We start from the raw sequence: 26,893 nt of genomic DNA on the forward strand, positions 1-26,893 counted from the left end.
ATATAGCTGGACAAATTTATTGGCATGACGTTTGTTTATAACATTCTCTTGTTATCTTTCAATATATGTAGTGGTGTTATTTTTTTACTCCTGACAGTCATAGTTTGTATTTTCTTTTTTTTTTAATGAGTCTTACAAGGAAGTTCAGTTTTAATGATCTCTTCAAAGAACTCATTTTTTTTTTCTGCTTTTTCAATTGTCTCTTTTCTGTTTCATTGATTTCTGCTCTTTCTTTCCACACTGACTGCCTGCCCCAATTTTATTGTTTTATGAGAAGGAAGTTTAAATAATTGATTTTAAACACATTTCTAATATATGTATTTAAAGCAATAAAATTTCATCCAAACTGCTTTAGTTCCATCCCATAAATTTTGACATGTTGAATTGTCATTGTTTTTCCTTTAAATTGTTTTCAGATTTTAAATATTATTTCTTCTTTAACTCATGGGTTATAGGATAGAAATATATTATTTGATTTTCAAACTGTTTGAAGATTTTCTGGTTATCTTTATCATTGACTTCTGGGCAGGGAACTTTAGGAAATTTCTTTCATTGTTTTAGGGCTTCCCCTATGGCTCAGTTTGTTACAAATCTGCCTGCAATGAGGGAGACCTGGGTGGGGAAGATCCCCTGGAGAAGGGAAAGCCTAACAACTCCAGTTTCTGGCCTGGAGAATTTCATGGACTAGTCCATGGGGTCACAAAGAGCTGGACACAACTGAGGGACTTTCACTTTCATTGTTTTTAAACTTTTGAGACCGGCTTTATAGAGCAACATATGGTCTATTTTAAAGACTGTTCCTTGAGCATTTGAAAAGACTCTTTTCTGAAGCTGTTGTTTGTCATATTAAATGCACATCTATTTGGTCAAATTGGTTAACAGTGTTGTTTGAAATCTTCTGTACCTAAATTCAGATTATTAAACACTTTTTTCTATTGATTACTGCTCTTTCAGTTTCTGAGAGAGATAATACATCTGACTATGTGGGTTTGTCTTTATCTTCTCAGCTCTATCAAATCTAGCTTTAGTTTTCATTTCACGCATCTTGAAATGACATTATTTATGTATATAGAATGATATCCGATTGATTAACCACTGTTTTGTTATTATGCAAAGTTACTTGTCAACACTCTTTTTCTTAAAGCCTGCTTTGTCAGATGTTTACAGAGTCACACAAGCTTTTATGGTTAGAGTGTGTATTTTTCCAATTCTTTTGCTTTCAGCCTATCTGTGCACTTATATTTAAAGTGTATCTTATAAACAAAAGATAGTTTTATTTTTTCAAGTCTGTCTGCAAAGATTGTCTGCCAGATTGCCTGCCAGTCTGTCTGTCTTATGAACCACTTTAGGCCAATTGATGGAGTATTTGTCCGTAAAAGAAAAATCTAATGTAATCATTGACATATTTACTGTTACGTCTAGTGGCTTGTTATCTTTTTATTTGTCCCATCTTTTGTCTCCTTTGACTTCTTTTGGATTAATCATGTGTTTTTTTTTTTTAAATTATTCCAGATGAAGCCAGCCCCCTCATTGCACCCATACCTTTTTTAATGGTTATTTCAGTGACCACTTTGTATTTTGGCTTTCTCAACCTCAAGGCACTTTGATGTTTGAATCCAGATGTTTCCTTTCTGTGAGAGTTGTTCTATGCATTGTAGCATTTTTAGCTGCAACCCTGGCTTCTTCCCACTAGATGACAGTAGAAACATCCCCATCTCTCCCAACCAAAATGAAATAGCCAGAAGTAAGTAGCTCATGTTCCTTTGGAAGAAAAATTACTACTGGTAGAGAACCACTGCTCTAGGGATTACCATAAACATCCTCAATTTTTACCTCACTTATCAAGATAATTGAATTATTGTTTTGCTACTCCATGAGCAATGTAATACTTTGTAAGTGTATAATTACATTTATTTTTCTCTCCAAATATGCTATTGATGTCATACATGTTATTTCCACATGTATTATGAACTCAATATATTGTTCTTATTGTGGTTTTTAAAAAATATCCAGTAATTTACTTTTAACTTTTAAAACTATTATTGCACATTTTTGCTTGTATTTGATCTTTCTGGTCTAGTCTGCAGATTTGTGTGGCTGATCTGTGCTGATGTCATGGATTGTTCCTTTTTAGCCTAAAAAGCTGGTGACATATTGTCTCAGTTTTCATTTATCTAAAACTGTCTTTATACAGACTTTTATTTTAATTCCAATTTTTTTTTCTTTCAGCACTTACAGAAGTCAATTCTGTTGTCTTTTGTCTTGCATTTGTTTTCTGATGAAAATTATTTATCATGTTATGTTTGTCTTCCTGAATATAACCTACCTATTTTTTTCTGTCTGCATGTAAGAATTTATGTCTGTGCTTAAATTTTTTTCCTTTATTTTTGGTTTAAACTAGTTTGACAGTTATGACCTGGATGAAATAATTGATATTTTTTTCCTCAGCTATGTGCATTCTACTTTGAATACATTAAATACATTTAATATATGATAATTTTTCAGTTATAAATTTCCACTTTGTTCTATTGTAGAAATTTTACTTTTCTCTTAAAATTCTCATTTTTGTGTCCATTTTGTCTGTTTTTCTTCTAATTTCTTCAATATATTTTAATAGCTATTTTAAGTGAAGAAAAGTGATAGTCGCTCAGTCCTGTCTGACTCTTTACAACCCCATGGGCTGCAGCCTGCCGGCTTCACTGTCCATAGAATTCTCCAGGCAAGAATACCAGAGTGGGTAACTAATCCCTGCTCCAGGGAATTTTTCTGACCCAGGGATCGAACCTGGGGTTTCCTGCATTGCAGGCAGATTCTTCACCATCTGAGGCACCAGGGAAGCCCTTCGTTAAAGTCTTCGCTAATTGCAATATCTGAGCCATTCCTCAGTCTGCTCCTATTGACAGTTTTTTCCTCTTAATTAGGAATCATATTGTTTCTACACTGCTTTCACATTTTATTGCATTCCCACAATTGTGTTATGAAAAAAATTGTAGTCTTTGGAGTAAATATTATTTTGTACAAGTGAAGGCATGTCCTTTCCCTTGTCAGTAAGTTACAGAAGAGTCCGTCTTAACAATCTGATCAGGATTCGAGCTGAATTGTGGCAGAGTTACAGCTTTGGTTAGGTTCCCTCCGCATTTTCAAAGGTCTTTAGATCTAACTTGTTCTATCCTGTGTCTCTTATAAGTTACTCCCTCTAGTAGGACTTTGCGATCTAAGCACTGTTGGATGCAGAATGCTCCCTCTGCTTTCTAGTTCAGCTTCCATGCCCCTGACACACACTCAGCAAAGCTCTTTTGGCGAAGGTTGGCAGGCAAGAACAAATTCCCTGCCTTTGGAGCTTCTGATTTCAGTCTATTCATGCCAGCTCACAAGGTCTGCAAGTATCCCAGCAAAACTGGCCCCTGGGAGACTTTGCAGACTAGAATTTGGCCACTGGTATCTGCTCACCTAGAAATCCCTTAAACTTGTCTGTAATTTAATTTCCTTAGACTACTTTTGTCTGCAAGTCTTCTATATCTTAAACATGATGGGGGAGATTCAGGTATGTTTTTAGGTTATATGATGGGTACAATGATCCCTTAAGACCTTCTACATTTTATCTAAAGTTAAATGTTTTTATTTTTAAAACCTCTAAAACCTCAAATGATAAACATTCTTAATTCTGGAAAACTTTTCTTTGTAATCACTCTTGACAGATATTTATCAATTTTATTAATCTTTTCCAAGAAGCAAATTTCCTTTTTTAAATTATATTTTCAAATTCATTGATATTTTAAAGTTTTTATTTTATATTTAGTATCAGTGCAGTTCAGTTCAGTAGCTCAGTCATGTCCAACTCTGTGACGCCATGGACCACAGCAGGCTAGGCCTCCCTGTCCATCACCAACTCCAGGAGTTTACCCAAACTCATGTCCATTGAGTCGGTGATGCCATCCAACCATCTCATCCTCTGTTGTCCCCTTCTCCTCCTGCCCTCAAATCTTTCCCAGCATCAGGGTCTTTTCAAATGAGTCAGCTCTTTGCATCAGATGGCAAATGTATTGGAGTTTCAGCTTCAGCATCAGTCCTTCCAATGAACACTCAGGACTGATCTCCTTTAGGAGGGACTGGTTGGATTTCCTTGCAGTCCAAGGGACTCTCAAGAGTCTTCTCAAACACCACAGTTCAAAAGCATCAATTCTTCGGTGCTCAGCTTTCTCTATAGTCCAACTCTCACATCCATACATGACTACTGGAAAAACCATAGCCTTGACTAGATGGACCTTTGTTGGCAAGGTAATGTCTCTGCTTTTTAATATGCTGTCTAGGATGGTCATAACTTTCCTTTCAAGGAGCAAGAGTCTTTTAATTTCATGGCTGCAGTCACCATCTACAGAGATTTTGGAGCCCATGAAAGTAAAGTCTACCACTGTTTCCACTGTTTCCCCATATATTTGTCATGAAGTGATGGAACTGGATGCCATGATCTTAGTTTTCTGAATGTTGAACTTTAAGCCAATTTTTTCACTCTCCTCTTTCACTTTCATCAAGAGGCTTTTTAGTTCCTCTTCACTTTCTGCCATGAGGGTGATGTCATCTGCATATCTGAGATTAGGAAAGGTAATTAATCCAGAAAATGCCAATACTCAATATATTCTGATTTATTAAAGATGTGTAGTTTGCTTTTGAAATTGTCTGCCCTGTATGATGAAGAGCAATGAGATAAACCAGAAAGGCAGGGATGGGGACCTGGATTTTAGACTTTTCTCTCACCATTAAGGTCAAGTAAAGTCACAGGCACTGGGGGAAATGAGAAGAGGTAGCTCACCTAAAACTATCACAACTTTGTTAATCAACTATAGCCCAATACAAAATAAGAAGTTTGTTTGTTTGTTTGTTAAGATATCTACCTAGAAAGGGATGTGGGGGTGGACAGATAGCCCACAGAACTCATTAAATGTCCAGCTCAGGCATGGTGATGGTATCTCTGGGCAAAGTGAGCCATCAAAGGTTCTGAAGAAAGTAAGGACCTTGATTGAAGTGGTAGTTTAAACAGCTCCCTGTAAACCTTGGCCTTCGATGAACCAATGGAGGGGGAAAACACCATAGGCAGAGAAGCCAGTCAGGAGGCTACTGTGATAGACAGGGTATAGCGAGGGCCTGAAGCGGATGAGCCAGCAGGGGTGTGAGATGATGGATGCAAGGAAGCCCCAGAAGGAGCAGTCAGGCATAAGATGCTCTGTATGGAACATGCATTCAGGAATGACATTTGGAACACAGCTTCTCGCAACAGCAGAACAGCAGCCCTCGTAGGGCTAACACAGGTAACAGGCTATTGCAAATTAGGAACCCAAGTGACAGCTAAAATTCACCAGGTTCCCGCCAGCCTTCAGGCCGCTTTAACTGTACATGAGGTACTGAAACAGCAGATTCCTCCACATAAATAAACTGTATGCCACCTGCTGCAAAAACAGAGCAAAACCCACAGCTGGCTCTTAGGAGCAGCCCTGCTCAGTAAGCCAGCATGGGAAATGGTTCTCCGTATTCCCAGCCTCCCTCCCTTAGCAAACTCTCTCCCCTTCTACCTGGATTGCTCAGCGACAGTGCCAGCCAGTAGCTAGGTTAACCTGATACCCCAGGGCCCCTCTCCCTAGGTGAAGGCACTACTAGCTCGTGAACGCTGCCCCTGATGCCACAGCAGCTCTCCCCCAGCCCGGAGAGAGCACCCTCTCAGCCCATCTCCCAGAACCTCAGTGCTGGTGGTTCATCCCTCTGCCTCCACAACAGCCTTCTTAGTTCCCCTCTGTCTTCACAGCTCCCAGTCTGGGAGAAACGTCTTCTCTCAGTTAGAACTTCTAGATGACTCCAAAGTTTGCATCTGAATATCTTTCACCCAGACTGTTACGTCATCTAGCTTCAGGGAACCATGAGCTTCCTTCTGTGTCTCCCACTCTGTTCCCTGAAACTGCAAGTTCATGATACTGGGAAACATCCAAAAAGTCCACCAATTTGTGATGGTTATTCAATTATGGACTCCATACAGTTCAGCACCATTCAGGTGGCCCAGTGGTAAAAGAACCTGCCTGCTAATGTGGGAGACACAAGAGATGTGGGTTCCACCCTGGGTCAGGGAGGTCCCCAGGAGTAGGAAATGGCAACACGCTCCAGTATTCCTGCCTGGAAAATTCCATGGACAGAGGAGCCTGGCAGGCTACAGTCCATGGGGCCACAAAGAATCAGACACAACTAAGCACATATATTCCTAAGGATTCCTCAAAACCCTGGGGAACATCTAAAAAGCCAACCCAATTTGTGACGGTTATTCAATTACAGACTTCCCATGCAGTTCAGCACCATTCAACACTTAAAAGAAAGATCAGTGAAGCTCATCTGTGCCTGCTGGGATGGACCCAACACTACACTTGGTGCCACTAAGAAGAAAAATGCATAGTGGTGTGTACGGCATTCTTTCAGCTAGGAAAGGGGCTGTAGGTGGTTGTACTTTTATCAAACAGCTCTGGTTGAATGCTGTTTTTAAGTTTTAAGTGGTCAGTCTCAGAAATGCAGTGCCCGTAGATTTGCCCCACTTGTGAACGCGTCAGGGGGAACATAACTCACAGTGAAATTATTCTAGTCACTGTTTGACTTCTTATATTCTATGGAAATTGGTTAAAAAATAGTTTTCTGCTAATGGCTTGTTTCCAGGATACCATTTTTCCAATTACTCACAAAGAGCAGAGATTATTAACCCTGTGATTTTATTCCAGTGGGACTGTTCAAAACCGCACTTGCTGCCATCCACAGAGGTTAAGCAGCGAATTATGAATGGCACAATGATAATGAAATTCTCAGAATGAACTTCTGCGGGCTTCAAATAGGTTTTCTTGGTGGGGTGAAGGGTGGGCAGAGAGGGGAAAGGCAAGTATTAATAGTCTGAAGGTCTAGACACACTCAGTTTGATTGTACAGAGTAGTAAGGATGCCCCCAAAGCCTCGATCTGTGAATTTGTCCTAATTCCACGCAACAAACATTGTTAAGCCATAGTATCTGAGAGACTGGAGAATTAAATGTAGTAGGAACCAATGGCGACAGTAGCTGCTGCCAAACTAACTTACCTAGAGCCTCTTCTGAACATTCAACAGGAGATTTGTTACCAAACTCTGACCTGGGCAGCTCTCTCTGCAGAAAGAGAAGCAGACTGACTGAAAATGGCTGCCCCCCTCCCCTCCCCTAATGAGTCCACGTGGGATCCGTGCCCGCCGCCCACCCCCACAGGTGAGCCCACCAGCTGCAGGTCATTAGGAGGCTGGGAGGGACAGAGGGCTGAGTCTGGGCTCAGTGGCAGCCCCCCATCACCAGGAAAAGCTGTAGACGCTCCTGTGGGCATGTCAGAAATTCAGAACTATAGGCCAGCCCCTGACCTACAGAATCTGCATTTTAACAAGCCCCTCAGGCAATGCATAGGCACACACATTGTGAGGAGCACTGAGGGTGAGCGGCAGGACTGGGAAATGCTGGCTGCATTGAATTTAAAGAAGCAGAAAAGAGGGGGAGGCCCTCCCTTTTTTAGCCTCACCTTACAAAATGTTCAAAACTCACTATTTTCTCAAATCTTGACTTTTGGAAGATACTCCTGCAGAGAAGCATAGCATCCCCAGCTCACCATGCAGCCAGGGAAAGAAGGTGGGGAAAGCTGCAACGAAAGCTGAATCTCGAACTTGGTCTGCTGTCAGCAAGTCCTCTACCCTTTCTGATCACACATTCCTCATCAGTAACATGAAGACTTCAGAACCAGACAGTCTTCTAAGCCTTTGCCTAGGCAGTGATGGTCTATAGTTCTCTCACTGAGAAAAAGAATCTCCACTAAGAGGTCTCTAGATCACAGATAAAAATTCCCTCCCATCTCCCCCCTTTACTAATCCCTGGATTGCACCAGCCCCTGTGGGAAAGCCTCTTTAGCTCTTTCTGACTTCCCTGGTTGTGTTAAACCACACATCACTCTGCCACAAGACTGTGCGTTTACTTGGGGCCAGCTGGTCTGCATTTCTCAGATTTCTGTTTCAGCGAGTTCTCTTAGTAACTTTAGAGACACAGATTTTTGAAAGTCTGAGCTTTCCTCAATACACCTTGTCCCTTTCCAGAAAGAAGGATAACACACACACACACGTACACATACAGAGTCTGTGAAGATGAAAACAGTTTAGCTGTTTTGGTGTTGAGACCGACAGCAAGAGAATGAGAAACAAAACCCAAGAATTCTGAGAAAAGCGAGGATCAGGGGACCAACACCGCTCCTAGGTGAAGGTGCCGAAACTAAATCCAAGCCAACTTTATTATACTTTCAGCTGTGAATGAAAGAATATGCGGGGAGTTAAACTATAACTCATGTGACCTTCAGGGCCAAAGAACAAAATGATCATTAACCACTGAGTAATTAAGAAACAGTAATCAATAACAAATCAGTAACTAAGACTAATATTCTTATCTACAGATTATCCACCAGATCCATAAATCATGTGACTCTGAGACGCCAGTTGAGAAACAGTCTGGGGTCGGTTTTCCGACCCCAGGATCATATCTTGTTTTCAGATTATGAACTGTTCCCTCTGGACTTCTTTCAAGAGTCCCATGCCTTATAGCATCCAGTTTATCAATAATTATAAATTTCTTTTGTGGCCCTTGCTGGGCCTGCTTTTCTGTTATTCTTCTTGTCTTCTACATTTTGGAGAAGGCAATGGCACCCCACTCCAGTACTCTTGCCCAGAAAAATCCCATGAACAGAGGAGCCTGGTAGGCTGCAGTCCATGGGGTCGCTAAGAGTTGGACACAACTGAGTGACTTCACTTTCACTTATCACTTTCATGCATTGGAGAAGGAAATGGCAACCCACTCCAGTGTTCTTGCCTGGAGAATCCCAGGGAGAGTGGAGCCTGGTGGGCTGCTGTCTATGGGGTCGCACAGGGTCGGACACGACTGAAGCGACTTAGCAGCAGCAGCTCCTACATTTTGGTATTTGTCACGTAGGGATAAAGACAAGCCACAGTGGCTATCAGCACAGCTGATTATTGTTAACACAGAATTCTGGGGTAAAATGTCTCCTTAAACTGGATCCTTAAAGATCAAGTAGCCTAAATTATATTTTTGTTGTTGTTTAGTTGCTAAGTCATGTTCAACTCTTATGCAACTCCAGGAACTGTAGCCCACAAGGCTTCTCTGTTCATGGGATTTTCTGAGCAAGACATATTACAGTGGGTTGTCATTTCCTTCTGGGGATCTTCCTGACCCAGGGATTGAACCCGAGTCTCGGGCATTGGCAGATGAATTCTTTACCACTGAGCCACCAGAGAAGTCCAAAATATATTTAAATAGCCCTTTTATAATGCACTGATATATAGTCCTTCAGGCTCTGAATATCACCATCTTTAGTAAAACCAATAGCAGCCACACCATTCCACTTGCTCTTGCTAGGTAGTTAGAATAGGGAAAAAGAGTCCAAAATGGCAGTGGCTAAAAGACCTGGAAGGGAAAGCCGGCGAAAATAGAACAAAGGAAGGTCCGAGGACCGGAGTGAGAACCTCAGGTAAAACAAACAATGCTCCTGCCTAAGCCCAATTTGCATAGGACAGGCCCAGGGGGAACAAAAAAACATAAAAAGAGGAGCCAAAGCCCTCTTCTCCGCCCACAACCCCCACCGCCGCCCCCGCCGCGCGATGGGGTGATCTTCTCTTCGCATCTTTGGATCAACGTGCCCTCACGCCTCAAAGATGGATTTTCCTGCTAATATCTAAATAAATAGAGCTGTAACACTGAGCTGTAACACTAATTTATTTAAGAGCTATAACACGGTCTGTCCTCCGAGAGTTGTGGCCCGCCAAGGGGCTTTAATGTCCGTCACTCCAAATTTTTGTTGTGACGAGACAAAGAACCGAGGAGCATACACTCGAGTGACACTCTCTAGAAGTTTCCCTGAGGTTATGGACCACAGAGCAACTTTCTGGTCTTCTACCTACCAGGACTGTCTCTTCCTTATAAAGCCCTTCAGCACTCCTCTTCTCTAGCATAGCCTTTCAGCTGGTGTTCCCTAATTAAGCATTCCCAGTTCCTCTTAAGATGTTTCGCATTTCTTTAGTAGGCTCACAACCCTTTTAAAGCAGAGTACCTGGACTTGAAATCAATATTCTGGAAGTGGAAGGGCAGGACTTAATTAGGGCTATTTTGCTGGTTCCCTTCTTTGAGAAGGAAGTGAAAGGATCACATCATATGGCAGGATGTTTATTGAGATATAGTCCATGTTTTGTTCTTTCATTTGTCTCAACCTGACACCCAGACCAGGTAATGGGACTTTTGTGCTCTCCTGCTTCTGGGGAATTTGCATTGCAAAGTTAAGAGAAGTTGATCCCAGAATGTTCTTAACTTCTCTTTTCCAGGATCTTGTACTTGGCGAACTTGGAGGGTGTCAAGAAGAGCAGAGAGCTTCTCAGGTGGCACTAGGGGTAAAGAACCTGCCTGCCCATGCAGGAAACATAAGAGATGAGGGTTCCATCCTTGGGCCAAGAAGAGCCCCTGGAAGAGGGCATGGCAACCTGCTTCAGTATTCTTGCTTGGAGAATCTCATGGAGAGAGGAGCCTGGCAGGCTACAGTCCATGGGGTTACAAACAGCAGGACACTACTGAAGTGACCTAACATGCGCACAGGCAAAACAAGCAGAGATAGAGCAGTGCCAATGCAATAGAAGGGTTAAAGCAAGAGGGAAAAAAAGACGAGATGCCCCAAGTATGGGCAGGAGATGGAGATAATCCACAAAGTTGTAGAGACTTCTGCTGTGTTAGATTCAATAGATGTGGTCTGCTTTTGGAGAGTGGAGTGCCTGCCAGGGCACTGGGGGAGTTGGACTCCAGTCCTTGAAGATCTCACCTGGGTGAACAAATATTCTTGGAACAAAGCCTTGGCACAAAGGGAACTGAGACATTTGTCTTCAAGAGATTCCACTTTCCCCACTCAGACTTGGTAATGGGGATCTCAGTGCAGTCTAGAATGGATTGAAAATAAAGAACTATTTCCCCCGCCTTCCAGCAATAACTCATGTCTCCAAAACTTGGATGTGACCGAGGGAAAGGGAATGGAGCCTCCAGAAATGACTGAAATGTACTTTCCCTACAGCCTCCCAGGCTACAGGCTTAGTTTGATTTTGAGAAAATGAAATGCTTTGATTTTGTTTTATATCTGCACCTATTGTTTAAATTTTATTTCTATTATAACTGTATGAAGTATTGTGAAGGGACTCAAAATAATGATTTCTAGCCTCAGTCAAAGTCCTGTCTAATCCAGCGCTAACACTTTGATTTCGATTGATAACAAAAGAAATTATAGTCAAATGGAAAGCAATGTGACTACTTGTCATTTTGTCTCTCTGTCTCTTACTTTCCCCTTCTGACAAATGGAGATAATGATGATATAACTTCACAAAGATTACTGATAGATTGTGAGATTCCCATGCAGATGGCCATAAATGTTTAATAACCATGGGATTTGTGGACTTTGTTTAGGATATTGGTTAAAAGCTTGGGTTCCAGGGTCAGAACATCTGGGTTTACTCCCTAGCTCTATGTGAGCCTGCGTGGTTTTGGGGAAGCTCGTTATCCTCCCAGCTCTCAGCCCTTCCATTTCTCTAACTTTAAGATGGGGATATTAATAGTGGTTAGTTTGTAGGAAGGCATGAAAATTAAATAACATAACCCATGTAATGTTCCCAGCAACATGCTTGGTACATGCTAAGTGTTAATTAACTATTAAACATTGAGGAAATTGAGATAAAACATTTTAAAAAATTAAATACATCATAAAATTGTTGTCATCATTATCAAGTACTTGGTATTATATTGATTTGAAAAGAAATTTTCCTATTTTTAAACATCTGGACCTAAAATGTATATAATTATAACAACAAAAGGAGAGAAAACATTTATATCCACAGATGGGGACTATTACTTATTGGGGTCTCAAAATAACACAACACCGTGATATAGCTCAGATCCAGTTTCCATAAATACCCTTTGATGATTAAATGATGGAGAAATAAATGACAATACTCAAAACATCTTTTGTGCATATATGTCTGAATATGGACATCTTTAAAATGAAACAGTTTCCTTAATTTGCCAGGCAGATGATACAAAGGTTTAATCAATAACTCATCTTGGCAAAGAAACTCATTACTCAGCCAAGGCTATGACGAAAATCCTGTTAGGAAGCCTTGCTTTGGCTAAACAAGACAACTAAATTAAGTGCCAAGTGAATAACCCAACTCTCTATAAATCATTCATTTCAGGATTAAACATTATGGATTTCTTCATTAAATATGCATCCCAGGCCTGGGCACATGTTAACTTCTATATTACTCAGTCCTGAGAGATAGCTAATGCAGTCCTCTGGGAGTCTCTATGAAACTACCAGCCTACTGAGTAGGACAAAAGCAAATAATGGAGAGTTTTGGGGAAGCCAAGAACTGAAAGCCAAAAGTCCTCAAAGCCAACCTTTCACACAACCTGGGCGCCCCTTCCAACTTAGTCTGAAGGCTGGTCATCCTCTTCTGTGTAAATGCTGTGAGTTGGGGCTTTACCACCCATTTTTGATAAAGCTCTTTCTATTTCAAGTGGCAGAAAACTCAACTCAAGCTAGCTTAAGCAAAATGGGGATTTATTGCATCATATCTCAGAACATGAATAATCTAACTTCATACTTTTAGTCTTGGCATAGTCAAGACTCCATCAATGTCACCAGGGTTTAATCTTTATTCCCATATTTACTCTGAGCGCTCTTCTTTTCAAGTGGACTCCCCTTGTGGTGGCACAACGGCAGCTGCAGCCCTCTGTTTTGTCCTTCAGAGCCAGTAGGTAAAGCTCCACACCTCGATAACTCAAAGAAACCCAGAATTGTTTTTGGCTCTAATTGGCCTAACTTGGGCTGGGGCCCATCCCTGATTCATTCAACATTGTGAGAAGTGGGGTAGGTCTGTGCAGTGCTCTGATATCCCAGGCTCAGTGTACATGCCACAGTTGGCAGGGGGATGAGTCAGCTGCAATGGAATGATAATGAAAGGGAAGAAGAGAGGTATTGAAGGAGTCCGTCCAAATAGAAAAGCAGAACAAATGAATGCCTAGTGACCAAAATCCTACTCTACACAATATTCACCACTGACCATTACTCTAACTTGTCTTAGGAAAGCAATCCTTTACTTAGATGTAAATTGAGTTTTGGAATTTCCATTCCCAGTCCTTTGCCTTCTGGAATCACATAGAACAAGACAGTTTTCTCTTCCCAATGGCAGTTCTTCAACTCTTTTCTAGAAAGACATCGAATCCCCTTTGGTCTGCTGTCCTCCACATTAAATGTATGACAGACCAGGAAATAGACTTTTTAGATTGAGAATAAATCAAGGTATGCTATTAAGCATATTTTATCATCTTATTGTGAAACTAAACATAACTTTTCATTCTGTTTACCTTTGTTTCAAAGAAACTGGTTTTATTAATAACACTGGCAGGGCTACTGGGAAAATAAACATTTTCAAGATGAGTTGATTAAGTAATATCAATTAGGTAATTTACACCAACCATCCAATGAAGGACACAAAAAAACCTGAACAAAACAATTTAAAATATTCTTTAAAATATCAAAGAGCTAACAAAATAATGAAAAACCACTAGATCTAAAACTAATGAATATGCCAAACCAGAGACATAATAGTAAAACTTGAAGTTTCTTTTGCCATAGAAGCATCTTCTGATCTGGAAGAGATATCTGCAATTTTTCTGGGCTGCCTGATTAAGTCAGAGAGAAAGTGTCAAGGTCTAGAATTCACCAGAGTGAGGGATTTTGATAAACCACTATGCAGCATAAACTAGGACAAAATGGGCTATACCCTCAGGATAAGGATGAACCTTTGGTAAAACAGGCTTGCAACTGTCACCAAGTCATCTAAGTAATTCAAGAAACTTCAGGCTTTGAAGATGAATTATGGTAACCCTAGACTGGTGACAAAAAGCCTAGAAAAAGCAAATTCAAAAAGTTCTTTCTGGAGAAGATCATATTATACCAGGGCTCATACAATCAAGATAGCCAGGCATACAAGAAATTAAGACAACAAGAGTAAAAACCGACAGAGACAGAGGACTACCAAAAAAGAGCTGAAAAGACCTCAAGTAGTGGAATATATATACACATAACTAAATCACTTTACTGTACACCGGAAACTGACGCAATATTGTAAATCAGCTCTGTTTCAACAACAACAAAAGATTAAGACAAGACACTCTCACAAGAAAACACCAGGGTATATTTTCATTACCTTGGGTTTGGATAAGAATTCTTAGAGATGGCACTAAGATAACCAGCAACAAAAGAAACAAATAGACAAAATGAACTTCATCAACATTAAAAACTTTTGTGCAAAGGACATTATCAAGAAAGTGAAAAGAAAACTTATGGAATGGGAGATAATACTTTCAAATCATGTATCTGATAAGAAATGAGTATCCAGAATATATAAAGAATGTCTACAACTCAATAACAAAAAGACAAATCCAATTGTAAAATAGGAAAAGAGCTTAAATATATGCTTCCCCAAAGCAGATACACAAATGACCAATAAACATAAGGCTCAAAAAATAGGCTCAATGTCATTAACCATTAGTGAAATGCATGTCAGAACCAGGAGGTACCACTTTATACCTACTAGAATGGCTAAACTTGTTTGTTTTTAAGAAAATGAAGAGTGTTGATGAGAAAGTAGGACAACTAGAACCCTTGTACACTGATGGTGGGAATATAAAATGGTGTACCCACTGAGGAAAATGGCATGGTAGTTCCTCAAAAAGCTAAATGTAGAATTACCATATGTCCCAGGAATTCATCTTAGATATACATCTCCAAAAGTATTAAGCGGGGACTTTAACAGATATTTATACACCAGTATTCACTGCAGCATTATTCACGATATCCAAACAGTAGAAACAACCCAAGTGTCCATCAGCAAATGAATGGATAAACAAAACATGGTGTATACATACAATGGAATATGAGTTATCCATAAAAAGGAATGATGTTCTGATACATGCCACAACATAGATGATACTTACAAACATTACACTATATGAAATAAGCCATACATAAAAGGACAAATATTATATGATTTCACTTATATGAAATGTCTAGAACAGGCAAATTCAGAGAGACAGAAAGTAGAATGGCAGTTGCCAGGGGCTGAGGAAAGTGGGGAATGGGGAGTTATTGCCTAACAGTTACCATGTTTCTGCTTGGGATGATTAAAAAGGTTTGGAAATATATAATGTACATATTATTGTACAACACTGTGAATGTAATTATACTGCTGAATTATACATTAAAATGGATAAAATAGCAAATCTTATGTTCTATATGTGTGTGTGTGTGTGTGTATACATAATGACAAATTTTTTTTTAAAGGAAGAATCCACATAGAACCAGAGCAATTTTCTTATAGTCTTCGCCACTTGGTAGGGGTGGAAAACCCCCATAATGAACCAAGATATATAAGATGGATTTAAAGTTCAAATAGAAAATAACTCAGCATACAGTAACATAAACATTCAATGCACTGTCTACATTCCACATTCTTGGTCTTTTAAAATTATGATTCAAGTTCAAAATGGTGTTCTTACCATAGTCCAAAATTCTCCATCCTACTGGAAATCCAAAGGGGTGGCTGGTAGGTACCAAAGACACGAATGAGAGGCAGGAAAGGACAGCAAATGACAACCATCAACAGATGTACTGAAGTCACAAGAGGGCCAGCATTACCTTGGGGGAATTTAGGATGGAAAACAGAATTAAGTCAAAAGCCAAACCTCAGAGGTGCTCAAGAAAATTAGCTGTGAACCAGGAGTAATAGCTGAGAGAAAGAACCACAGGCATGGGGACAACGCCCTGGGGTCCACCATGGTGGACCACAGAAGAGCAATCAGAGCCGAGCACCAGGCACAAAGATAAAGATGGAGCAAGGTCAGAGTTCCGAAGAGGCTGTCCAGGCAGAGAGGTCAGGAGTTGGGAAGGATAATAGGAGCACTATGTGAACGTGGGCCTCTGAGCCGCCCTAGAGGGTCTCCTGCACCCTGCTTCAGAGCTCTACTGAGTGAAATTATAAAAAACACAAGTCATAGGACAGAATTCCAGACTCACTGAATCAGCATCTCCAGACAGCTTATTAAAAAGCAGAGAGATAACTGCTGACAAAAGTTCATCTAGTCAAAGCTATGATTTTTCCGGTAGTCATGTATGGATGTGAGAGCTGGACCATAAAGAAAGTTGAGTGCTGAATAATTGATGCTTTCAAACTGTGGGCCTGGAAAAGACTCTTGGGACTCCCTTGGACTGCAAGGAAACCAAACCAGTCAATCCTCAAGGAAATCAACCCTGAATATTCATTGGAAGAACTGATGCTAAAATTCCAACACTTTGGCCATTTGATGTGAAGAGCCGTCTCGTTGGAAAAGACCCTGATGCTGGGAAGGATTGAGGGCAGGAGGAGAAGGGGGCGACACAGGATGAGATGGTTGGATAATGTCATCAAGTCAATGAACATGAGTTTGAGAAAATTCAGGAAACCTGGTGTGCTGCGGACTGTGGGATCAGACACAACCAGCTGGACATACTTAGTGAGTGAGCCACAAACAATATGCATTTTAGCATTGTTCCCAGATGCTTCTTATGGGCTTCCCTGATAGCTTAGTTGGTAAAAAACAATCTGCCCACAATGCAGGAGACCTTGGTTTGATTCCAAGGATCAGAAAGATCTCCTGGAGAAGGGAAAGGCTACCCACTCCAGTATTCTGGCCTGGAGAATTCCATGGATGGTATAGTCCACGGGGTCGCAAAGAGTCGGACACGCCTTAGCGACCTTTACTTCACTTTACTTCAGATGCTTCTTATGCTCTCTAAATTGTTATAACTACAGATTATTCACTCAGCTTCTGAGGTAGACCATCAGTCCCCAGGTTCAACACTAGCCCACAGGATTGATCCATGCTAGGAGCTTGCAGGTCTTGCCAGCGAGTTTTAATAAACACAGACTCTGAGCTTGTGGGGCTGGAGAGGGGACTATGACAGTAGCACCTACTAGTCACGGGGCACCCACCCTGTGCCATGCTTTCCTGGCACTGGTACACTTAATGCTTACATATGAGGAGAGCCCCATGATCAGGCCCAATTTATAGATGATGAAGCTGAGACTAACAGATGGAAAGCAGCATATCCTGGGCCTTCTGGCCAAGCTGGAGCAGCTTCAGGTTCTGGGCCAGTTTGACTCCAAGACCTATGCTCTTTCCATATACCACAGTTTACAAAATGTTTCAACAATTGTTTTAAAAATGTAGGGCATAGAAGAGGAGGTTTTAGCATTAGTTGATTCTGAGTCTTTGGTTAATGGAAAAAACCTTTTTCACCCTGGCAAGCCCAGGGCATTATGGGGAAGCAAGACTGGACTGTCTCCTCTAGTCATCTTGATCCCCCAGCCAGAAGGGAGTGTCAGGTTATGTAATCTCCTTGGGCCTTTTTTTTTTTTTTCAGTGAAGAAGGGTCTGAGATTAAGTTTGGGAAAAGATTGAAAACCAAAGCTCAGAGGAATAGATTAAAATGATGCCGAGGCATCCTGAATCAGGAGGGGAAAAAATGATAGAACTTTGTTGATGGAGCTGCTGAAGGAAGATAAGACACTGAAGGCATCTCAGAGGGAAACGGGGGCTGGGTTGGGAAAGAGAACAGAGCAGAGAGAAGAGGTAACCAGGTGGAGCGCAGAGATAAGAGGCGGGGTGAGGCAAGGACAGGGAGGAAGACTGGGTTCTCCGCAGGCTCTCAGGACTCTGCCTTTCTTTCTCTTGTTTATCTCTCGTTTATCTTAAAAGGGAGAAAGGAGGCCATATTTGTAGTATACCTTAAAGGTTCAATTCTGATCGCTGTCTCTGTGCCTGAAAACATAGCCACATTTGCTGGTAAATCTAATCCTGTCTCTTCAGGTCTGCGAGACCCAGGCCTAAGACCCTCTGGCATCGTATCCTTTTCATCATGGCATCATCCCCGCCCCATTTCTAGGTTGGTCGTATTCAGACAACATATACAAGGAGAACAACTGGTTTTGCTGAGGTGATTAGGGGGAGACCTACAACCCCCAGCTGACTACCCTTCCCACCTCACACACTAGCATAATCACTGGGAGGTCACCCCAGCATTGTGTGCGCCTGGAGGGGCCAGGGCACAGGGCTGAGCTTTGGCTTTGGAGCTGTTCCACAGCTTGAGTCCCAGCTCAGCTGCAGAGGACTTACTCTGTATCTGAGCTTCCATTTCCTCATGTCTCAAACAGGGATAAGGCTGGCAGCGCCCTCACAGAGTGATTGTTATGATGAAATAAAATAAAGCACATACAGTGCTTAGGGCAGTGCCTGGCACACAGAAGTGCTCAAATCGTATTCATCTGACTGCTGGCCCTGTTAGTAGGTGCAAGTGCAAAGCTGGGTGCGTATGGCAGGCACCCCATGAAGATGATACTGACCCCCTGGGTTGAGGAGTCAGGATGCTTGATTCTAGTTCTATCTCATTCACCATCGAGGGAACCAGGGGTGTCACTGGACTTCTCTGTGCTTCCATTTATCTCCTCTATAAAATAGAGTTCTGTCCTTCCTCTGACACAGACTGCTATGTGTTTGAAAATGCTTAGGAAAGTATGAGACAGCATAGAAATACAGAAGTGGTCCCTTCCATTACTCTAACACTGCACTTTTACCAAGCTGATCACTCACTACTGAGTTATCAACTTTCACTGTAGCTAAGAATTGTTGCTCTAATTTGCCTTCAACTCCTAGGGTGCAATGTTTCCTCCTTCCTCCACTGACTCCAGGCACTGGCATCAAAGGCTGTTATGCCCGATGTCCGAATCCCCGAGCGGGAAGAGAGAAGGCTTCCAGGACAATGCAACTCGCAAAAAAAGGGAAGTTCATTGCTGACTCGAGTCAGGGCTCACTGCTGCAACCAACACAGTGGTGCATGGTCAGAAAGCGCTGAGCCCGAGCTGTTACCCAATTTATAAGGTGTGCATAAGCAGTTGGTAGCTGGCTTAAGCGGATTGGTTACATGTTTGCAAAGTAATCTTATTGGCTCAAACCTTCAAGGGCTTTTTTCAAACTTGGGCGTTCGCGGGCTTTTCAGCTTTCCCCTGATAGGTTCCCTTTTCCTTACTGGGCGCATATTGATTGGCTGGCTCCAGGTGGCCTGATAATCATGTTATCCTCGAAAACCAGGCATACTCTTAATCTAGGCTGCCTGTCATGGCGCAGCCTCACATTCCCCCCTGTCTTGTTGTTTCTGTGGAAGGCCCAATCATGGGTCTTCTATATCATCTGTGGGGGCAGTCGAATACTGAGATCTGAGTAACATTAGGTGGACGGACAGGCAGTGTGTTTTCCCTAACAACTCTCCCTTGAGAGACTTCATACTCAAGATGCTTTTTGGGAATTGGGGCGGAGGTCTCTTTCTTCTGTAACTTCTTCCTGCTGTGCCTGGGTGTAGGCCTGCCTAGCAGAGCAGAAGTCTCTCTATACCTGACCTAAGTTGGGGTATTTTATATCTGAGACCAGCTTTTTCTCTTGTAATAACAGCAACTTAGTTTGAAACTGTTGGCACCTCTCAGAGATAAAATAGACAGGGGCCAAACAGGAGACCTAACAGGATGGTCATCACTGGTCCCCAGAAACAGGAGGCAACATTTGGGGTGATTGGCTGGTGGTCAAGCAACAGAGCTGTGTTCTAGGAATCTTGTGTTTAGTCTGTAGTTACCATCTTTCACCTGGGTGGGGGCTCCAGTTCTGTAGAAGAACTCAAAAGACATTGTTATGCATATTTCTTTGAGTAAGAACCAGGACCAGTTCTTTGAGTAAGAACCAGGTACAGTCTCAAGGCTGTACCACCATTTGATTGTTTTCCCTCTGTTTCTGTATTTTTTCTCTTCCCTGATTAGCAATTGTTTGAATCTACCCTTTGGAACTCAGGGAAGGTCAAGGAAGCTGAATAAAGCCTATATTTTACAGTACAGCAGGTCTGTACTCCAGAGTCGCCACCCCACAGAGTCCTGCTCAGCTTTAATTTAGGGAACAGGGCAACTGTGACTGTGATAATCTCTTGTCAAAATGGGGCATAGGACTGCCTCAGCCTGGAGAAGAGACACTAAATTGGAAGTATTCCTGAGTTCCAAGTCCTAGATTTGAGCCTTGTATGATTAAAATCTCAATCCCTTGGTCTGGCATTTTGTTGTAACATACCCAGTTAGTAGTAGCTAGAGGAGGGATAACTGGAATTTTAATAGACAAAATAAATCTCTTTCTTTTAGAAGAATAGGTCTGAAACCCAGTCTGGACCTGGCACTTCAGGGAGACTTGTAGCCAGGTGGCCAGTTGCCTAGTTTTATAAAAAGTAAGGTAGAAGTTACTAGCTTCCAGGAGACATTGTTTTGAGAATGTTGGCATCTAAGCCTGACATGACTCGGAAAACTCAAGTGTTTAGCAATACAATGTCTAATCTGAAATTACACCCATAGTAACACCTGGTTATTTCTCAGGATGTCTGAACCATAACTGAGTACTCTATTTTGACTTTTAATTGTAAAATTTTTCCTTAATAGCCAAAGGAGATGGCACCATTAATGATGTCAGTGTTTCTCTAGGTATGAGAAGATGCAAGAATTGGGACTCATAAAATCTCCTGAAAAGATCTAACTATCTGAAGTCCTGTTCTGCCAGTTTTTCCCAGAGCACGGAGCGCCTCATTCTTGATCTTCACCCTGAACTCCTTTCAGGGCCGTTGAAAGTCAGCAGTTGCAGTGGCTATGATATAATCTCTGTAGATGTAGATGGCAAGTGTCAATCTTCAGTTGGCAGAGCCGCTTTTTGCTCATAAACTTGACCATGATTTTGAGGGGGGCATTTCATGACCATTTTATCCCACGGTGGTGAGAATGTCCATTCTCAGGTTTGGCAAAGATTTTGTTGACAGGCCACTCAATGTGCTGTTACTGGACTAGGCCATAAAACAGTATCCAAAATTCTCTGGACCACCTGTCTTACTAGCCTCTTGGTCCAGGAAAACATTCCCTCTTGTTGCTTTTTCTCATATCTAGAGTTACACTGCCATCATCATCGATCTCATAGGGAACTATATATTATTTTATCAGAGGCCTCAGTCACACATTTGGCACTGTAAGAAATAGCAATTTTGTAAAACAGGTGAAATACAAAGAACATAGCCAGCAGTACTAGTAGAGTCACAAGTAAGACTTAAGAGCTTCCATTAGATGTAGCCCAGTATATCCCAGGTCGTCTGACTTAGTCTACTCTGTACGAATCTTTATCTTTCAGGGAAATTATACATTGGCACCACCATCTATAAGGCACATAGCCCAGTTTTCTAGTGTTATTAGACTGATTATCCTTAGCATGATATAATTGTTTTCAACACAGAGACTTTAAACCTAAATTACCATAGCCTGGTGTTATCTATATAAATCCATCTTATAATTGTGGGATAATTCTTTTTCCTTTGTTGAAACTTTTTGTTGCTCTGATTGAGCTTGAGGAACAGAAAAAGGCTCAAATTTATGGCCAGAGTCAGAGTAGGCATTATTAATTGGTCCAGTGAGGGGATCTCATCTGGTAGTATCACAGTGACCTGAATATGACTATAATTTTTTTTAAAGTAAATTTCCTCAGGGCCAACCAGTTAGTCTTGTAGTGGAGAAATTTACCAAGGTAACCCAGAACTAGATACAGGTAATTGGCCACAAACCCAACAATTGGATTGATTTCTAAAACTGGCATAGAATCAGGCCTATGATAGAAAAGCATTTGATTTATATGCAAAGGTCTAAGAAGTCAAGAAAACATTATAAACGATCATACGAATCAGATCCAGCATCTTGGGCAAGCTGTCTACCTCTGATGTTGCTGTCTTCTCATCCTGGTGTAGTGTAGTTTCTCTTGTTTGAGCATCATTTTAAGGTGAGATCAGGTCAGCTGTCTTCTCTATAGACCAATCCAGTGTAGGGGCCTTTGGAAGTGGGAATTAATCTAAGAGTTAATTTCTCTTCAGTTTCATTGTGCATGAGCTAGTTAAGAGTACCTGATAAAAAGTCCTTCCATCCAGGTTGGAGACAGTCTCTTAAATTATGTCTTTTTCCAGTCCTGGTTGCAGGTCATGAGGCATCTGATCTTCATCCAAAGATAGATTACTGAGATAAGCTTCAGAAATAAACTTTCACATTAATATCACATAACAGCAAAGAACTATCTGAGAAATGAGTCTTACTACAGGCAAGCCTCCATTAACAAACTGGGATTTAACATTTTTTTGAAATATCTTTTTCTCCCTAAAGTTACCCTCATTTTTATCAAGTACAACCAAATTAAGGCTAGTTTGCTTGCAAAATAGGTCTGTTTTCACTAATTTTGATCTGATGATTTATATAACCATAATTGATCATAGACTTTTTATTTTGCTGAAACACTTACTGGATCTCAGACTGAACTTTTAATATAAAACAGGGCTGGGAAACTCACACCAAAGGCTTATCACAGATTTTGCCTAACAAATCTAGGTGAACTGTTTTCTTTTTAAGGTCTCAAAAATTCCTTGAGATTTTTGTACCTGTTAGTGAGATAACCTTCTTAGCTCATTTGATAAACTTACTGGAAGCCTAAGAGTTTCAAATTTCTGGAGGAGTCAGATAGAGAGAAAATATAATTGTTTTGTTTATAATGTATATGTTAGAAAACGCCGCGGGAAGAAAGGGCCACCTCTAAGGACTGTTGACGAAGGCCTTTATTGGACGGCTGCTCTCGGGCAGAACTCCCGGGGGGGGGGGGGGGGCGTGGTGAGCGAGGAGACAAAGGGAGTCTGTGAGGTATGAGGGGTGGGGAGAGGTTTTATAGCCAGGGCTGGCGTCCAAGCCAGGTCTTCCCATATAAGGAAGAAAGCGCGGGCTACAGCTGCGGTTGCTGTCCAAGGGCTCCATGTCGGCACCTGATTGGACCGGGCTGCAGGGGGTCGGCCCCCGGAAGTTTAGCCAGCCTCCCGAACTTGTCTGTGGCACTCTTCCGGGGCATGCCTCAACATGCCCGACCTTTCATCCCGGCCTTTTTGTAATAGGACAAGGGGCACCAGTTCTCTCTGGCTACTTCCTGCTGAACGGGGGTGGCGAGAGGTAGGGTGTGGCCAGGATGACAGGGAGTGTCTGCCGTTAATTTTGTCACAGAGTGTTTGTTGGAAGCCCTTGGTACTGCTGTCGCAACACCATCAGCTGGACCGTGTTGAGCCGCTGTTTGACAAAGGCCAAGAGCTTATTTAAGAGACAGGGCCCGAAAGTTAAGAGCAACAAGAGGATTATGAGTGGTCCCATTAAGGTCGAGAGCAGGGTGGTCAGCCAGGGGGAGTTTTGGAACCATGATTCGAACCAACCTTGCTGGGCTTCCTCTTCCCTCTTTCTGCGCTCTAGTCCTTCTCTTACCTTGGCCATGGACTCTCTTACTACCCCTGTATGGTCTGCGTAAAAGCAACACTCTTCCTTGAGGGCTGCACAGAGGCCCCCTTGTTGTAAAAAAGATCAGATCTAGGCCTCGTCTGTTCTGTAACACTACTTCTGACAAAGAGGTTAGGGATTTTTCTAAGGCCATCATAGGCTTTTCTATTCATGCAATGTCTTCATCAATGGCGACTCTCAGGGTGATCAGGCCCTGATGTTGTGTGGTCAGGGAAGCAATGCCCGTACCCGTTCCGGCCGCCCCCAGGGCGAACAGTGTTGCTAGAGTAATAGCTGTAACGGGCTCCCTCTTATGTCTAGGAGCTGGGGTATCTTGATCCCAAAAGTTGTAGGGGACCTCTTCTGGGTGGTATGTAATCTTGGGTACTACCACTACCATGACACAGAATTCCCTGCTCTGGTCGAAGACAGCCAAATGGAGACAGGGCGTCAGCCCAGTCTGTGAGCATACCCACCACCCCCTGGTTTCAGGTATGACTTAGGTCTCTCCATTTTTTAAGATCCAGGTGACTTGAAAAGGCTGGTGGGGGTTTTGGTAGGTGTGCCCCCCTTTTCCAGGGCCCCCAGTACCCCCAGAGTAACCCAGAGTAGAGAGTCCCGCATTGTTCTGAGGTTGGGGTGAAGGGGGTGTGGCGGACAATCAGCCCCGTGGGTCTCGTAGGGATGGAGCTGGTAACCAGGTCAGGGTGTCCCAAGGGAATAGCACCCCAGGAGTAGGAAGCAGATGGCTAGGTATGTGAGGGCCAGGGACAGTCGAAGAGTGGAGGACCAATCGCGGGGGGCCGCGGCCGCTAATCCAATGGCAAAAAGTATGGCCAGAGCTGTGACTGTTAGCAGCCACAGCGGGTGATGCCAGGTCAGCATCGGATATCGGGATGTGGTCCCTCAATTATTTTGGGATCAACGACAGAGGGGTTCGGGTGATGGTCAGTTTGGTCGGCCCCGTGAGGGTGGAGCGGTAGGAGTAATTGGGAGGAGTGGCCTGGGCCGGGGCCTCCCCTGTCTCTGGGAGACCTGGGGGAGCTCGTTTGAGCCGGGTCAGGTGATACCAGGGCTCGTGTCCCAGAAGTTTGGCTGCCGTGGGAGTGGTGAGGATTACAGTATGGGGCCCCATCCAGCGAGGTTGTAGCGGGTGGGGACTCAAGGCTTTTAGCAGTACCTGATCTCCCAGGGCCAGAGGCTGAGTTGGCCCCTCGTCGTCTGTTGGTTGTGGCAGGACACGGTCTGCGTGTTCTCTCAGCAAGGATCGTAGCAGGGAGAAGAGGGGGAGGTACCCCACGAGTGGGGGAGCCTCTCCCTCTGGGAGGTGAGTCAGGAGATAGGGCCTGCCGTAGAGCAGTTCAAAAGGGGTCAAACCTGTTTTGGAGTATGGTGTGGTGCGAATGCAAGTGAGCACCAGAGGAAGGAGGTCGACCCAAGACAGTCGCAGTTCTGAGGCAAGCTTGGTCAGGTGCGTCTTGATGATGCCGTTCACCCATTCTACTTTGCCTGACGATTGGGGCCGATAGGGGATGTGGAGATGCCAGTCGATGCCCAGGGCCGTAGCCACCTGCTGGGAGATCTGTGAGATGAATGCAGGCCCATTGTCAGACTGGAGAGAGTTTGGCAACCCAAATCTGGGAATGAGATGGGTCATCAAGACCTCTGCCACCGCCGCTGCCGTCTCTCGGGCGGTGGGGAAGGCCTTGACCCATCCTGAAAAGGTGTCCACCAAGACCAGCAGATAACGGTAGGTTCAATGTCTGGGCATGTGGGTGAAGTCTATCTGCCAATCCTGTCCGGGCATATGTCCCCTTAGCTTATGAGTCTCCTGTGGGGGTCGGAGTCCTCCTTGAGGAGAGGTGGAAGCACATGTTAGGCAGGAGCAGTGGACAGCATATATGGTCTGTCTGAGATGTAGGGGAGAAAAGACAGGGCTGAGAAAGGAAAAGAGCCCTTGGTCCGATGTGGAGGGTATTGTGGATTTGGGATATTATGGCCTTAGCCTGGCGCTCAGGAAGCACCGGTTTATTATGGAGTAGTATCCATCCCGACGGGTGCCTCTGAGTCCCTTCCTGTGCCAGCAAGGCTCTGGCTTCCTCGCTGGAATAATCTGGGTTGAGGGTGGATCTCAGTCAGCAAGGGCTCGGGGGCTTGTTGTAAGGTGATTTGTCGAGCCACTTGATCTGCCATATTATTACCCAGAGCGACAGTGTCATGAGTATTTTGGTGTCCCTTGCAGTGTATGATAGCGACCTCTTTGGGCAGAGATAAGGCATCTAACAGTCAAATAATGTGGGGGGCATTACAGATGGGGGATCCTTTAGTGGTCAGGAAGCCCCGTTCTTTCCAGATTGCTGCGTGAGAATGGGCAATCAAGAAGGCATATTTGGAGCCTGTGTAAATATTGGCCCTTTTTCCTTTTGCTTGGTGTAAGGCTCTAGTTAGGGCTGTTAGTTCAGCCTTTTGAGAGGTCGTCCCGGGTGGCAAGGGCTGAGCCTCTAGGACTTCCCGGGTGGTTACCACAGCATAAGCCGCCCTTCGGTTCCCATTGGGATCTCGCTTTGAGCTCCCATCGACGAACAAAGTTAGCTCTGGATCTGGTAGAAGTTCGGAAAACAGGTTGTGAGGTGGTTGCATAAGGGACTCAAGGACCTCTGAACATGAGTGGGCTGGGGGTTTTGAGGAGAGGGGGAGGGAGGGCAATGAAGAAAGCGGGTTTAATTGTGGAGAGCGACTCACAGAAACTTGCGGATTGTCCAAAAATACCAGGTGAAACTGCTGGAGCCTGGATTCGCTGAGGTCAGAGAGAAATCTAGAGGCTAAAAGATCGCCAAGGCGATGAGGTGAGAAGATGGTCAGGGGTTGACCATGAATCAGCTTTTTAGCATCAGCGTACAATGTTGCCACTGCCGCTAGTGCCCGCAGACAGGGGAACCATCCCCTGGCTGTGGGGTCAAGTTGTTTGGATATGTAAGCAATAGGCAGCAGTTTGGGGCCAATCGGTTGCACCAAGGCTCCAAAGGCTATCCCTCCCTTTTCATCAGTGTATAGATGGTGCGGATAGTTGGGATTTGGGAGAAAGAGAGGGGGTGCAGCCAATAGGGTTGAGCATAAAGCGTGGAAGGCCTTAGCCACTTCGGTGGGGGAAGACAGCGGTCCTGTGGGAGTCTCTTTAGCGGCGGCATATAGGGGTTTGGCCAGGGTGGCGTAATTTGGAACCCAGTGTCGGAAGAACCCCGTCAGTCCTAGGAAGGACAATATCTGGTCTCCGTTGGCCGGAGGACAGATGGACCTGAGGAGGCTACACCGATCTGCTG

The 26,893-nt window shown here is 43.3% G+C and overlaps 1 long non-coding RNA gene across 1 annotated transcript; it reads right to left on the minus strand.

Annotated features, from left to right (window-relative positions):
• Positions 1–4,549: 4,549 nt before the first annotated feature.
• On the minus strand, positions 4,550–8,256 carry LOC122700482. The gene is made up of 3 exons (XR_006342783.1): positions 7,582–8,256; positions 7,098–7,159; positions 4,550–4,587 (listed from the first exon to the last, which is right to left on the minus strand). It is a non-coding gene; the product is annotated as an uncharacterized LOC122700482 (long non-coding RNA).
• Between the last annotated feature and the right edge of the window lie 18,637 nt (positions 8,257–26,893).

This window comes from Cervus elaphus, chromosome 9 (genome assembly GCF_910594005.1).
Source record: "Cervus elaphus chromosome 9, mCerEla1.1, whole genome shotgun sequence".
NCBI lineage: Eukaryota > Metazoa > Chordata > Mammalia > Artiodactyla > Cervidae > Cervus > Cervus elaphus.